Below are 15,194 nucleotides of genomic sequence, written 5' to 3'. Positions count from 1 at the left end.
TAAAAGTATTAAGGTTGAAAGTATGATATAAATATGCCTAAAAGGGTTACGATTGTTAATGATGATTCTTCTTCTATTTCTTTTTCTTCTTGTTCTTTCCTTTCTTCTTCTGTGATTTCTTCTTCTTTCCCTTCTTCTTTTTTCTTTTCTTCCTTATTTTCCTCCTCCTCCTCCTCCTACTGCTCCTACTACTACTACTCCTCCTCCTTCCTTCTTCTTCTTCTTCTTCTTTTCTTTTTCTTTTCTTTTTCTACTACTACTACTACTACTACTACTACTACTATTACTACTGCTGCTGCTACTACTGCTACTACTACTACTACTACTACTACTACTACTACTGTTACTACTAATGTTACTACTACTGTTACCATTATATTTTTTTAGGAGTTACGAGATATACTAATTACAGATCATAATGACAGATTTAAGCTCCCAACACCCCCAACCCGCCCCCTCATCCCCCCACCCCCCTCTTCCCCCACTGCCATCTGTCTGCTAATACTCTTCCGCCTCACTCTCTCAAATTCTTCCTTAACTCTCCCTGGCAGGACTTGAAGCTAACTTGTAGTCTTGGGAATTAAAAAAAAGAAATGTTACCAGTGGAATTTTTATAACAACCGCATCTTGGCTCTTTCAAACTTCCTTTCTTCTTTCCATTACTCAAACTTCCTTTCCTCTCTTCCTTTCATCCCTTTCAATTTTCCTTTCCTCTCTTTCAAACAATTGCATCTTTTTCTTTCCTTTCTACGTTTTATCCTCTCTTCCTTTCTTTTCTTCTTTCCTTTCTTTCCTCTCCTATAGACAAATGACTCTTTCTCTCCTCTCTTCTTTTCCTTTTTCCATTCCTCCTTTTCCTTTCCTTTCCTTTCTTTCAAAACACTGCATCTTTTTCTTTCCTTTCTACTTATCCTCTCTTCCTTTATTTTTTTCTTCTCTTTCTTTCTTCTCCTTTTCCTTTATTCCTTTCCTCCTTTCCTTTCTTTCAAACAACTCCCATACTTTCTTCCTCTCTTTCATTCTATTACACTTTCTTACATCTTGACTTTACTTTCCTGACTCTCAAAACGTTTTACTGGAGAGAGATAGAGAAAGAAAGAAAGAAAGAAAAAGATAGAGAGATTTCCACACCTCTGCCACCTTGTAACCTCACCTCTTATTAGAAAACGCAAGGCAGGAGTACTTTTTTTACCCTTATCTTCCTTCTTCCCTAACCGAGCCTCACCAGTCTTCTTTTATGTGCTTGGGAGAAACTTGCGCTGATGGCTCTGGACGCCCCGAGAGCCTGGCCTGGGTGGGTTGGCTGTTGCTTTCTAACCCGCGAGCCCACGAGCTGTTCCCTTCACTCTTAACCTTCGCTAAACGCTTCCTGTCTGTCTGTCCGCCTGTCTGTCTGTCTAGGTTACGTCTGATGATGTTGATAGTCGCTGGTGTTTTTTTTATTTTTTACATAAGTTATTAGTGGAAGTGTTATTTTTTAGGGTTCTGTTTTATCACCTTTTCCCTTTCAATCTATTTATCTATCTATCTTTCTACCTCTCTTTCTATCTGTCTCTCTATCTATCCGTTTAAATGTTCATCTATTTGTCTATCTATCTATCTCTATCTTACTAACTCTCTCTCTCTATCTGTTTGTGTATGTTTAACTAGCTATTCCTTCATTCATAGGTTGGGTCACACACACACACACACACACACACACACACACACACACACACACACACACACACACACACACACACACATACACACACACAGTTACACAGGGGAATAATTTCACCACCACATAACTGGACACAAAAAACACAACTGGAATTATAAAGGGCCTATGCGACCCTTCAAGTATTTTTTTTCAACCTGTCCATCTCTCTCGCATATGTGTGTGTGTGTGTGTGTGTGTGTGTGTGTGTGTGTGTGTGTGTGTGTGTGTGTGTGTGTGTGTGTGTGTGTGTTAAGATTAATCTGTCTGTTTGCCTGTCTGTTCGCCCGTCCATCATTGTATAAGTGTGCATGAGAGAGAGAGAGAGAGAGAGAGAGAGAGAGAGAGAGAGAGAGAGAGAGAGAGAGAGAGAGAGAGAGAGAGAGAGAGAGAGAGAGAGAGAGAGAGAGAGAGAGAGAGAGAGAGAGAGAGTTACGTCGAATGGTCTCCCCGAAGGCAAGCAAATTCCTAGTAGTATGTTTGACCTTGGCGCAGAGAGAGACAAGCGTAACAGTGTGTGTGTGTGTGTGTGTGTGTGTGTGTGTGTGTGTGTTGGAGAGAGAGAGAGAGAGAGAGAGAGAGAGAGAGAGAGAGAGAGAGAGAGAGAGAGAGAGAGAGAGAGAGAGAGAGAGAGAGAGAGAGAGAGAGAGAGAGAGAGAGAGAGAGAGAGAGAGAGAAGAGGCGACAGAGACAGAGAAGGCGCAAGAAAAAGAGAGGAGCGAGCGAAAGAGAGAGAGAAAGAGAGGAGTGAGCGAGATAAAGAGAGAGAAAGAGAGAAGGAGTGCGCGCGAAAGAGAGAGAAGGAGCGAGGGAGCGAGAGAGCGAAGGTTCAATGTTCTCGAATGAACTTGGTCAATGTAGGACAGTGTTCCCACCACGGGCAACTTTCCTTCCAAAACCCCGTTACATGAGTCCCGCGCCTGATATGGACACACTGCCGTCTTAGCCCCAGCGTTACCAATTATCGTACACACCGTATTGCATTTTCGTAGTTTCTGACTGATATCTATAGCAAAAACAAACAAACAAACATCAATATATAACAGTTTTAACGCCAACTTTAATATTCTTTCGTTATTTGTGTAGGTACGAGATTTTTGAGGATTAAAAATAATAAATACAATGTGGTGAATACGATAATATGGCAACGCTGCTAAGCCCCCTCCTTCCCCCTCATCCCCCCTCCCCTTGTCATGCCTTCCCCCCTTCCTCCCCCTTTCCTTCCCCTTCCCTTGTCATTCCTCACCTCTCATACATGTTAAAAGGTAGAAAACGGAAGAACTGTTACACGATTCATTCCTGTTGTTGGTAAGAGACTGAGAGAGAGAGAAAGAAGGAAAGAAAGAAAGAATGATTGACAGAAAGGAAGGAAGGAAAGAAAAAAAGAGAAAATGATAGACAGAAAGGAAGAGAGAGAGAGAGAGAGAGAGAGAGAGAGAGAGAGAGAGAGAGAGAGAGAGAGAGAGAGAGAGAGAGAGAGAGAGAGAGAGAGAGAGAGAGAGAGAGAGAGAGAGAGAGAGAGAGAGAGAGAGAGAGAGAGAGAGAGAGAGAGAGAGAGAGAGAGAGAGAGAGAGAGAGAGAGAGAGAGAGAGAGAGGTAAAATTTCTCTCGAGTGTAATCATGTGTTGGCCGTGAACTTGGCAACAGTGGTCTGGTTAGATGAGAGAGAGAGAGAGAGAGAGAGAGAGAGAGAGAGAGAGAGAGAGAGAGAGAGAGAGAGAGAGAGAGAGAGAGAGAGAGAGAGAGAGAGAGAGAGAGAGATGAAGGTTAATGAGGTTATGCACAGGGAACACGACAAATAACTGGTATAATTGACCGTAAAATACATCATTATCACAACATTATTATTCTGAAGTATTTGTGTGTCTGTCTGAGTGATAGAGTGTGTGTGTGTGTGTGTGTGTGTGTGTGTGTGTGTGTGTGTGTGTGTGTGTGTGTGTGTGTGTGTGTGTGTGTGTGTGTGTGTGTGTGTGTGTGTGTGTGTGTGTGTGTGTGTTCGAGAGAGGAAGACAGAAAGCAAAAAAAGAAAGAAAGAAAGAAGAAAGAGAAAGAAACAAGGTAAAAAAGATAGAAAGAACGAGGAAAAGGGAGAAAAAAAAGAATAAAAGAAAGAACGAGAGAAATAGAGATTGAGAAAAATAAATAGGTAAAGAAAAAACGAAAAAAAATAAAGTAAGAAAGAAAGAATGAAAGAAAAAAAGCAAAAAAGGAGAAAGAAAGATAGAAAAAAGCGAAGGAAAGCAAGAGATTGAGAAAGAAAGAAAACGGAAAAAGAAAAAAAAAAGAAAAAAAAGAAAATTCATCCATATCTTTCTTCCACGTTACCTGTTTCTCCATGTCAATTAACTTTCTTTATCACCTTTTTCTCTTCTCTCCTTTTCCTTCGTCACTTTTTTTACTTCCTCCCTTTTTCCCTTTTTTCTCCCCTTTCAAAACAGGTCATTGTCTTTTTTTTTTTTCCTTGTCTGTCTGTCGCTGTGTCTTCACCTGCACGTGTTTTTGTTTCACCTTTCGTGTTTGTCTGTCTGTCTGTCCGTCTGTCTGTCTTGCGTTCCATCATTCGTTCTGTATAACCTTCTGTCTGTCTGTCTCTGTGTCTCTGTCTCACTCCCTCGTCTCTCTCGTCTCGTCTCGTCTCGTCTCTCTCTCTCTCTCTCTCTCTAATGGGGTCTAAATATGTTAATAGACAAACAAACACACACCAAAAAACAGCTTTCTAACTTCACAGCGAAATAACACACACGAAAAAAAAAGTTAAAAAAAAACAGCCAACAAACTAATCTTCATGAAAACGAAAAACAAAAAGAAAAATGAATGATAAAATTAATATATCTTTCTGCTTCTGCTTCTGTCTATCTCTCTATCTATCTGTTTACATGTTCAACTATTTGTCTATCTATCTATCTCTATCTTACTATTATACTGTACTACTAAAGAGAAAAAAAAGAGTAGAGAAAATATAAAAGATAAAAATAATATGAAAACACTAAAAAACAAATATATCTTCAAGGAAACAAAAAAACATCAGAAAAGCGAAAAACGAAATGGAAGAAACAGGAAACAAAAGAGAAGAGAAAATACAAGAAGAGAAAAACTAAGAGAAAAAACACAACCACAACAAATTAATCTTCAGAAAAAAAGAACAAAATAAAGAAAAAACAAAATATAACAAACGAAAACAAAAGATAAAAAAAGGGCGTAGGTTGGCTCCTCCTCCTCCTCCTCCTCCTCCTCCCACGAAGACGAAAGGAAAGAAAAAATAATACTCTCGTCAAATGAGCTTCCAGGAGCGTCGGCTATTTTTGGAACCTTCCGCTCTTCCTTTCAAGAGTCTGGCGCGCCCGCTTCCTGATCTCTAGCCGCGGTTAGACCATCCCTCCCTTCCTCCCTCCCTCCCTCCTTTCTCTCCTTCCCTTTCCTTCGAGTCCTTTCTCTCCTTCCCTTTCCTTCACTTCCCTTCTCTCCTTCCCTTTCCTTCACTTCCCTTCTCTCCTTCCCTTTCCTTCACTTCCCTTCTCTCCTTCCCTTTCCTTCACTTCCCTTCTCTCCTTCCCTTTCCTTCACTTCCTTTCCTTCCTTCTCTTTCCTCTTCCTTCCTTCTACAGCCTTTTTCTTCTTCCCTTTCCTCCAATTCCTTTTCGGTCCTTCCTTTTCTTTCACTTTCTTTCTTCCCTTCCCTTCCCTCCACTTCCCTTCTCTTCTCATTTTTCTATCGCCGTTTTCTCCTTCCCTCTCCCCCTTCTCCTCCTCTCTTCCTCTTTAATGCCGAGGTTTCTCCCACTCTTCTCTCCCCCTCTTCCCTCTCCCTCTCTCCTCCACTTCACTGCCTACTTAAATCCTTCCCTCCACTCCTCTCCCTCCCTCCCTCCCTCCCTCTCTCTCTCTCTCTCCCTCCCACGCTCCCCTCATCTCTTCACTGCATAAGTTTATCTCTCTTCACTCTTATTCCTCTTCCTCTTCCTCTTCCTCTCCCTCTCTCTCTTCCTTCCTTCTCTCCATTGCTTCAGTTTCTTCCACTATTCTCTCTCCTTCCCCCTCTTACTTCTCTCCACTGCTTAGGTTCTCTCTCTCTCTCTCTCTCTCTCTCTCTCTCTCTCTCTCTCTCTCTCTCTCTCTCTCTTTCTTTGTTCTTGTTCTAGTTCTAGTTTTTGTTCTTGTTCTTGTTCTTCCTGGTACATCTTCTTCGTCACTTCCTTCTTATTCACTTTCCTCCACGTTTTTTTTTTTTCTTTTCGTGTTTTTATCTATTCCAGACATGGATGAGTGCTTTGAGCAGCTGTACATGGCGGGCCCCCCAGGCGGGCAGCTTCCAACCGCTGGCTTGCAAATAGCGGATGCTGATCCACCCAATTACGAAAGCCCAGCCTCTCTTGGCGAGGTCAGAGAGGCTGTGGCAAGGTTGAAGGGTCGAAACGCAGCAAGTGTTTGTAACATCACTGCGGAGCTGCTCAAACCTGGTGAGGCCGTGACCCGCGGGCTGCTTGCGGTCCTGCCTGCCATCTAGCAATCTGGTACCATTCCTGACTGAAAGAGGGGCTAGTCTAGAGAGGGAAAAGGGACCCCCAGGAGTTCAATAACTACTGTGGCATTGCATTGTTCGTGTACGAGGCAAGAAACTTGTCCATCTATTGTTCATGCGGATTCGCAGCCAACAGATGAAATTACAAAGCCCTGAGCAGTCCGGGTTCACGCCTGGTAAGTCAACAACTGGCCGTATCCTTGCGCTTCACATACTGGTGGAGCGCCGACGTGAGTTTCCACAGAGGGTGCTTGTAATCTATGTCAAGCTCAAGAAGGCGTTTGATTCAGTGCATCGCGAGGCACTCTGATCGTGGGAATCCTGCAAGGTCCGTTGTTCTTTTGACTGGCCTGAACTCTGTGATGGGGCAGGGTTGTGTTCCTGTCCCATCCCTGATCGAGGCATGTATGGACTGAGCTCTAGGCAGTCATTATGGAGCTTCTACTGGCAATATCAGGGTCACCGACCTTGCCTGTAACGATGATGCAGTAATCCTTGCGTAGTCGCTGGAGGTTCTGGTAATGGCTCTCAGAAGCAATTAGGACTAAGGTACAGGTGTTTGGACACTTACCAGATGGAGCAAAACAGGTTTCATGCGGATGATGATGACGAAGATGATAACGAGGAGGAAGAAGGGAATGAAAATGAGAATAAGAACAAGAACAAGAAAAAAAAGAGAGAACGAAGATGAGGAGGAGAGAAAAAATAAAATTAGCAGCAGAAGCAAAAGAAGATGCACTTACGAAGAAGAAGAAGAAGGAAAACGAGCAGCAACGCCCGCGGTCAGCATGGCAGCAGCAGCAATAAAGGTAAACACGCACCTGTAAAACGATCAGAGGAGGTTATAGCAGCGGTGTTAACGGTCGCAGCAGCATTGGTAGCGGCGGCAGGTGCAGCGCGTACACCTGCGTCAGGGGCACAGGTAACCAGGCGAAGGTTCGATACCCCTTTGACACGCGGCGACACGGGCGTGGGTGTATTGTGCTCCTTTTTCTCTTCTTCCTGGCGTGCCCGTGGGCGGTGCCTCTCCCACTGCGCAATACTTAAAGAGGAGGAGGAGGAGGAGGAGGAAGAATATAAGGAGGCAGACCAAAAGGTGGAGGAGGTGGATGATATGGCGAAGGTGGAATAGAGAGGAGGAGGAAGGGGAAGAAAAGAAGGCGAAGTAGAGGGTGGAGGAGGTGAATGATATGGCGAAGATGAGAGAGAAAGAGGAGGAGGAGGAAGAGGAGGAAGAAGAAAAGGAGGCAAACGAGAGGGTGAAGAAAGGGGATGATATGGGGAAGATGAAAGAAAGAGGAGGAGGAGGAGGAGGAGGGGGAAAGAAGATGGAGGCGAAGGAGGAGGAAGAAGAAAAGTGGAAGCTAGTTACAAAGGAAGAGGAGAAGGAAGAAAAGGAAAAGGAGAGAGAAAAGAAAACAGATCTCGAACAAAAAAAGGAGGAAAAATAAACAATACGAATAAATTAAGTGGATTTGGAAGAGAAGGAAGGAGAGAAGAGAGAAAATAAAGCAAAAGGAGAAGAGAAAGAGGAGATAAACGAGGAGAAACAGCGAAAGGAAGAAGAGGTCGAAGATGAAGAATAAAACACAAAAAAGGGAAGATTGCAACAGGAAGGCATAACACGATAGTAAAAATGATCTTACACGCAATAACCATGAAAGTCGAAGGAAAATAAAGTTGAGGAAAAAAGAAACATAAGTGGAGTATAATAATCGCTCGCTGTGACGGAGGGAAAAAAAGAAAAGAAGTTAAGAAGCGGAAAACAACAATTATGAAGAGGAAAGAAAAAATATGTCGCTGTAAAACTTAACAAACCAAAACCAAAATGAAATAATACAAGAAAGAGAAGAAAAAAATTAGTAAAAAGAGGAAGAAGAAGAAGGCGAGATACAAAGTGATAGGTGAAAAATTTGTGGATAGTAGAAGGAAAAGAAAACTCACCAAAACCAAAATTATAGAAAAAAAGTGACAGGAAAAAATATGTATGAAAAAAGGAAGAAGAAAGCAAAATGAAAAATGAAAAGGTGAAAATTTTATAAACGTTAGAAAGAAAAGAAAATTGTCGCTGTAAAATTTAGCAAACGAAAAACAAATTAATAATAGAAAATAGTGATAGGAAAAATACAGAAAAAGAGGAAGAAGAGGAAAACAAGAAAAGTGTGTAAAAAGTGAAGAATTAATTATCTTTAGAAGGAAATGGAAACTAGTAACAAGAAAAATATATAAAAAGGAAGAAGAGGAAAGGAAAATATAACTATGAAAAGATGAAAGAAATGAAGAAAAAAGAAAACGAACCAAAACCAAATGAAATAACAGAAGAAAGAGAAGAAGAAAAATTAGTAAAAAGAGGAAGAAGAGGAAAGCGAAATAAAACAATGAAAAGATGAAAAAATGAAGAAAAAAAAATCTCCTTAAAATTTAACGAACCAAAACCAAATGAAATAACAGAAGAAAGAGAAGAAGAAAAATGAGTAAAAAGAGGAAGAAGAGGAAGCCAAGATAAAACTATGAAAAGATGAAAAAAAATTAAGAAAAAAAAACTGCCTCCTTAAAATTTAACGAACCAAAACCAAATGAAATAACAGAAGAAAGAGAAGAAGAAAAATTAGTAAAAAGAGGAAAAAGAGGAAAGCAAGACAATAAAAATTAAAACGTGATTTTTTTAATACAAGAAGAAAAAGACAAACACCGCAAAATTTAACGAACCAAAACCAAAATTAAATAGTAGGAAACAATGGCAATAAAAAGTATAAATAAAAAAAAAGAGGAAGAAGAAGAAAGTACGATTAAAAATGAAAAGGCGAAGAATTGATGAACATTAGAAAGGAAATTGTCACCGTATCCAAAACCAAAATTAAATAATAGAAAAAAAATGACAGGAATGAAACATTGACAGGAAAAAATGACAGGAATGAAAAATGACAGGAATGAAAAATTGACAGGAAAAAATGACAGGAATGAAAAATAACAGGAATGAAAATGACAGGAATGAAAAATGACAGGAATGAAAAGTGACAGGAATGAAAATGACAGGAATGAAAAGTGACAGGAATGAAAATGACAGGAATGAAAATGACAGGAATGAAGTGACAGGAATGAAAATGACAGGAATGAAAAATGACAGGAATGAAAAGGCGAAGAATTTATGAACATTAGAAAGGAAAATGACAGGAAATAAAGGAATTAAAGGAATGAAAGGAATGAAAAGGCGAAAAATTTATGAACGGTAGAAGGGAAATTGTCCAAAACCAAAATGAAATAATAGAAAAAATGGCAGGAAAAAATATATAAAAGAGGAAGGAGAGGAAAGCGAGAAAAAAATGAAAACAAATTACGAATACTAGGAGGGAAAAAAGGAAAATATGAAAAAGAAGAAGAAAATGCATAAATAAGCGAAAAAAAAGACGTGAAAAAGGAAAATCAAAATAGAATATAAAATAAAATAAAAACATGAATTATTTGACACGAGGAAGACATATATCTCCCACTCAGCCTTTAACATCTGAAAAAGAAAGAAAACAAATATAAAAGATGAAAAAAAAAAGAAAAAAAAAGGAAAGGAAGTAATTACCTATCCGTAAAATTTCAAAAGAGAAAAAAAATGGAAAAATAATACAGAGGAGGAGGAGAAAGAGGAGGAGGAGGAGGAGGAGAAGGAGGAGGAGGAATGGAGGAAGAGGAGGAGGGAATAGGAAAAGGTTAACAGTATAAGGAAAGGAAATGGAGGAACAGAAGCAGAGGAAAAGGAGGAGGAGGAGGAGGAGGAGGAGAAAGAGGAATGAGGGAGGAGGAGGAGGAGAAAGAGGAATGAGGGAGGAGGAGGAGGAGAGAGGAATGAGGGAGCAGGAGGAGGAGAAGAAGGAGGAGGAAATAGGAAAAAGTTAACAGTATAAGGAAATGAAATGGAGGAACAGAAGCAGAGGAAAAGGAGGAGGAGGAGGAGGAGGAGAAAGAGGAATGAGGGAAGAGGAGGAGGAGAAGAAGGAGGAGGAAACAGGAAAAAGTTAACAGTATAAGGAAATGAAAAGGTGAAACATGAACAGGAGGAGGAGGAGGAGGAAGAGGAGGAGGAGGAGGAATAGGAGGAGGAGGAGAAGCAGCAGGCGGAAAGAGGAAAAAGTTAACAGTAGAAAGAAATGAAAAGGTGAAACATGAACAGGAGGAGGAGGAGGAGGAGGAGGAGGAGGAGGAGGAGGAGGAGAAAGAGGAATGAGGGAGGAGGAGGAGGAGAAGAAGGAGGAGGAAATAAGAAAAAGTTAACAGTATAAAGAAATGAAAAGGTGAAACATGAACAGGAGGAGGAGGAGGACGAGGAATAGGAGGAGGAGGAGGAGGAGGAGGAGGAGGAGGAGGAGGAGGAGGAGGAGGAAGAGGAATGAGGGAGCAGGAGGAGGAGAAGAAGGAGGAGGAAATAGGAAAAAGTTAACAGTATAAAGAAATGAAAAGGTGAAACATGAACAGGAGGAGGAGGAGGAGGAAGAGGAGGAGGAATAGGAGGAGGAGGAGGAGGAGGAAGGAGGAAGGAGGAGGAGGAGGAGAAGGAGGAGGAAATAGGAAAAAGTTAACAGTATAAAGATATGAAAAGGTGAAACATGAACAGGAGGAGGAGGAGGAGGAGGAAGAGGAGGAGGAATAGGAGGAGGAGGAGGAGGAGGAGGATGAGAGGAGGAGGAGGAGGAGAAGAAGGAGGAGGAAATAGGAAAAAGTTAACAGTATAAGAAAATGAAAAGGTGAAACATGAACAGAAGGAGGAGGAGGAGGAGGAAGAGGAGGAGGAATAGGAGGAGGAGGAGGAGAAGGAGGAGGAAATAGGAAAAAGTTAACAGTATAAGAAAATGAAAAGGTGAAACATGAACAGAAGGAGGAGGAGGAGGAGGAAGAGGAGGAGGAATAGGAGGAGGAGGAGGAGGAGGAATGAGGAAGGAGGAGGAGGAGGAGAAGGAGGAGGAAATAGGAAAAAGTTAACAGTATAAGAAAATGAAAAGGTGAAACATGAACAGAAGGAGGAGGAGGAGGAGGAGGAATGAGGAAGCAGGAGGAGGAGGAGAAGGAGGAATAGGAGGAGGAGGAGGAGGAGGAGGAGGAGGAGGAGGAGGAGGAGGAGAAGAAGGAGGAGGAAATGGGAAAAAGTTAACAGTATAAAGAAATGAAAAGGTGAAACATGAGCAGGAGCAGGAGGAGGAGGAGGAGGAGGAGGAGGAGGAGGAGGAGGAGGAGGAGGAATGAACTTTGAAACGATTCGATATGCAAGTTTTTCACCTTTTTCTGTTCCGTTGGTTTTGTTACCGCAATAAACGGGCAGAATCACCATTGTTCACGCGCCTAGTGACTCCCGCCCCGCCCCCGCCACCACCACCACCGCCACTGTCAACACCACCACTACCACCACCACTGTCAAGACCCCAACCCCCACCACCACCACTTCCACCAACACTACAACTGTCAACACCACCACCTACACCTATACCTACCTCTACCACCATTACCACCACTACGACCACCTAACGCTACCACCTGCACCACCATTACCACCACCACCACCACTGTCAAGACCCCCACCCCTACCACCACCGCCACCAACCTGTCAGCACCACCACCATCACCACCACCACCACCACCACGACGTACCTCAACTATTATTACCACCCCCACCACCGCTACCACCAAAACCACCACCACCACTATCATCCCTACCACCACCACCACAACCACCCCACCCAACAACAGCAACAACAACCACCACCACTCCCACCACCACCACCATCTTCACCACCAGCAACACGACCTGATCCGCCAAAGAGGAATCAGAGCCGAGGGGGAGGAGGGCTGAATCCCTTTAGTGGTGTGGGACAAAAACGCATCAACTTACGCTCTGTGGTGTTCAACTCTACCCTTTCAGAGATGCGCTTTGCCTCCTCCCTCTACCCCCCCGCACCTCCTCCTCCTCCTCCTCCTTCTTCACCTCCAACTGTTCCTTAGTTCACTGACCCTGCCCGTTGGCGCGACTCTGGCACTTGTCGACAGGGTATGTAGGTGCCAATATGTCGTGTGGCAGGGTGCGGAAGGGGATGCCAGTACAGGAGAGAGGATTAGACGGGGCTACAGTGGATACAAGGGAAGGGGGGGGGGGGGGTGGAGGCAGGTCGCACGGAGCATGGTAACCCTTTGTCCGTCATCTTTATGTATATTTTAGACTTGGAACCCTTATAAAGTTTCTGAGTAAGTGTTTACTGGTGTGTAGGAGGGGGGGAGGGGAGGGGTAGAACATGGGGTAGATCCAGGGTTGTACAGGGCATGGGAACCTTTTGTCTGCCATCTTTCCTTATACCTTAGAGTTGGATCCCTTATAAAGTTTCTGAAAACCTTTTGTCTGCCATCTTTCCTTATACTTTAGAGTTGTATCCCTTATAAAGTTTCTGATTAAGTGTTTACCGGTGGGTGGGAGGGGGGAGGAGTTGAGTACAAGCTTGGTTGTGTGGGGGGGCAGAGGGGGGCGTTGTACTGGGCATGAGAACCCTTAGTTTGTCTCCTTTTCTCTACATTTTAGAATTGAATCCCTTATAAAGTTTCTGATTAAGTATTTACCGGTGTGGGGGTGGGGGGGGTGAGGTGAAACACAGAGTCGGTTCGAGGGTTGTTCAAGGCATAAAACCCCTTTTGTAAGTCTGTTTTTCTTTATATCTTAGAATTCAGTCCCATATAAGTTTCTGGTTAAGTGTTCACCGAGGAGGGATCAAACATGGGCAGGTTGGGAGGTATCAGAATCCTTTGTCTGGTTTCTTTCTTTATATAATAGGCTTCGGTCCTATTATACAGTTTCCGATTCAATGCTTGCCGTTGCGTATGGAAGGATTAGGGATCGCAAGGGTTATAGCAATCCTTCGTCTGCCACTGTTCTGTTTATTCTTTTACTTTGATTCCTTGTAGAGGTTTCGATTCTGTTTATAGTATGCGAGGCAGGGTTTTTTTTTTTTGTTGTTGTTGTTGTTAATTAAGTGCTGCCTTGGATTTATCTTTATAGGTTTTGGTTCGATTCTTTGTCGCTCAATCTGTTTCTACCTATACCTCGATCCTGTATGAAGTTTCGATCACTAAGTGCACTGTAGAAGAGTCGATTTCGATAAGGCTCTTGTTATAATTATCTGAGTGAGTATACGTTGATTCAATCCTTTGTCTGCAATTTTTTCTGTATAAACTTTTACCTTGATCGTCTATAAGGTGTTCGATTCTACGGTTAGTGCAAGAAAGTCACTAAAAACGTTCGCATTGCTTAAATCCTTCGTTAACTTCTCGAGCCCAACTTCCATTCAATCCTTCATATGTCCTTTTCTGTATAAACTTTTACTTTGATCGTCTATAAGGTGTTCGATTCTAAGGTTAGTGCAAAAAAGTTACTTCATCTCTTGACTAATAACGTTCGCATTGCTTAAATCCTTCGTTAACTTCTCGAGTTCAACTTCCATTCAATCCTTCAAATGTCCTTTTCTATATAAACTTTTACCCTCATCATCTATAAAGTGTTCGATACTGTCACTTCTTTTGATTGACGGTCTTCGATTCTAAGTGAGTGCAAGTCGATGAGATTCCGCTTCTGAGTGAGTGCTTCGCCTAAGTTATAACCCCTGATTAGACGTCACTATCTGCTAACGAGATCAAGTCACATCCCATCTTTGATTCAATCCTTTATACTTCCTTTTTCTATGTACACTTTTATCTTCATCATCAATAAAGTGTTCGATTCTGTCACTTCTTTTGATTGACGATGTTCACCTTTGCTTGAATCCTTTTTTAACTTCTGGAACCCAAGTGTAATCTATGTTTTATCCTGTGTCTTCGATTCCAAGTGCGAGTCAATGAGATTCCGCTTTGGATTGAGTGCTTCGCTTAAGTTACAACCTCAGATTTGACGTTTAAGTGTCTGCAGGCGAGATCAAGTCACATGCCAAGCCACGTATCACTCTGCAGGCATTCATCAGGCTGCGCAGGACATCGGCAGTAAAACCATCATGGCAAAAGGCGAGCAAAGAGGAGAGGGGGACGAAAGGTGAGCAGCGGGCAGGTTAATTACGAACAGGAATATTTATCAGCCACAGGACGCCCCGGCTTGTCAGGTGGCTCGAAGAAATATTGATGAAGAAGCGACGGTTGGTGGTTGGTTGAGATGGTGGTGGTGGTGGTCAGGTAGGTAGGTGTGTGTGTGTGTGTGTGTGTGTGTGTGTGTGTGTGTGTGTGTGTGTGTGTGTGTGTGTGTGTGGGTATTCATCTTCCTTACGCAACACAAGACATTCAACCCTGAAGACCCGTTGATGCCAAGCCTTAGAATAGGGAAGAGGAAATGGAGAAGAAAACGAAAGGAGGAGGAGGAGGAAGCGGGGGAGAAGGAGGCGGAGGAGGAAGACGATAGGGACGAGAAGTTTAAAGAGGATGCTGATGACAGGAAGGAAGAAGATAGAAAGAATTATACAGACAGATAGATAGAGAGATAGACAGAGAGAGAATAAAGAAAAAGAATCACTAAACATCACCAGCAAAACAAATAAAAACAAAAAGAAAAAAATATAACTAGAAAGATTCAATTAATTATATCTCCTTTGTGTACTTGGATTGTTACTGCCTTCAAATATGCATCAGTAAAGGCAAAGTCACCAAACGAAGAAGTGGAGGAGGAGGAGGAGGAAGGAGCAGGAGGCAAACAGGTCCCCAGGCAAGGGTGAGAAAAGTCTAATCCGAGAGTCACCAGGTAGGAACGTCAAAGAGCCAATCTCATTATCGACAGGTATGAAAGAGACCACATAAAACATCCATTCCACGGCACACCTTCACCGCCTCTTAATATACTACATGAACACGAATTATCTCATCCTCTAAACCGCAACGAGTCAATTTTATTCTTAGCCTTATGCAGGAACAAGCCTCCACAACGCATTCATATATTCCGGGGTAACATATTTCGGTATCAAGCAAATGTGAGTG

The sequence above is a fragment of the Eriocheir sinensis genome, chromosome 55 (genome assembly GCF_024679095.1).
Source record: "Eriocheir sinensis breed Jianghai 21 chromosome 55, ASM2467909v1, whole genome shotgun sequence".
Lineage (NCBI taxonomy): Eukaryota > Metazoa > Arthropoda > Malacostraca > Decapoda > Varunidae > Eriocheir > Eriocheir sinensis.
Note: the sequence above shows the minus strand (reverse complement) of the source record.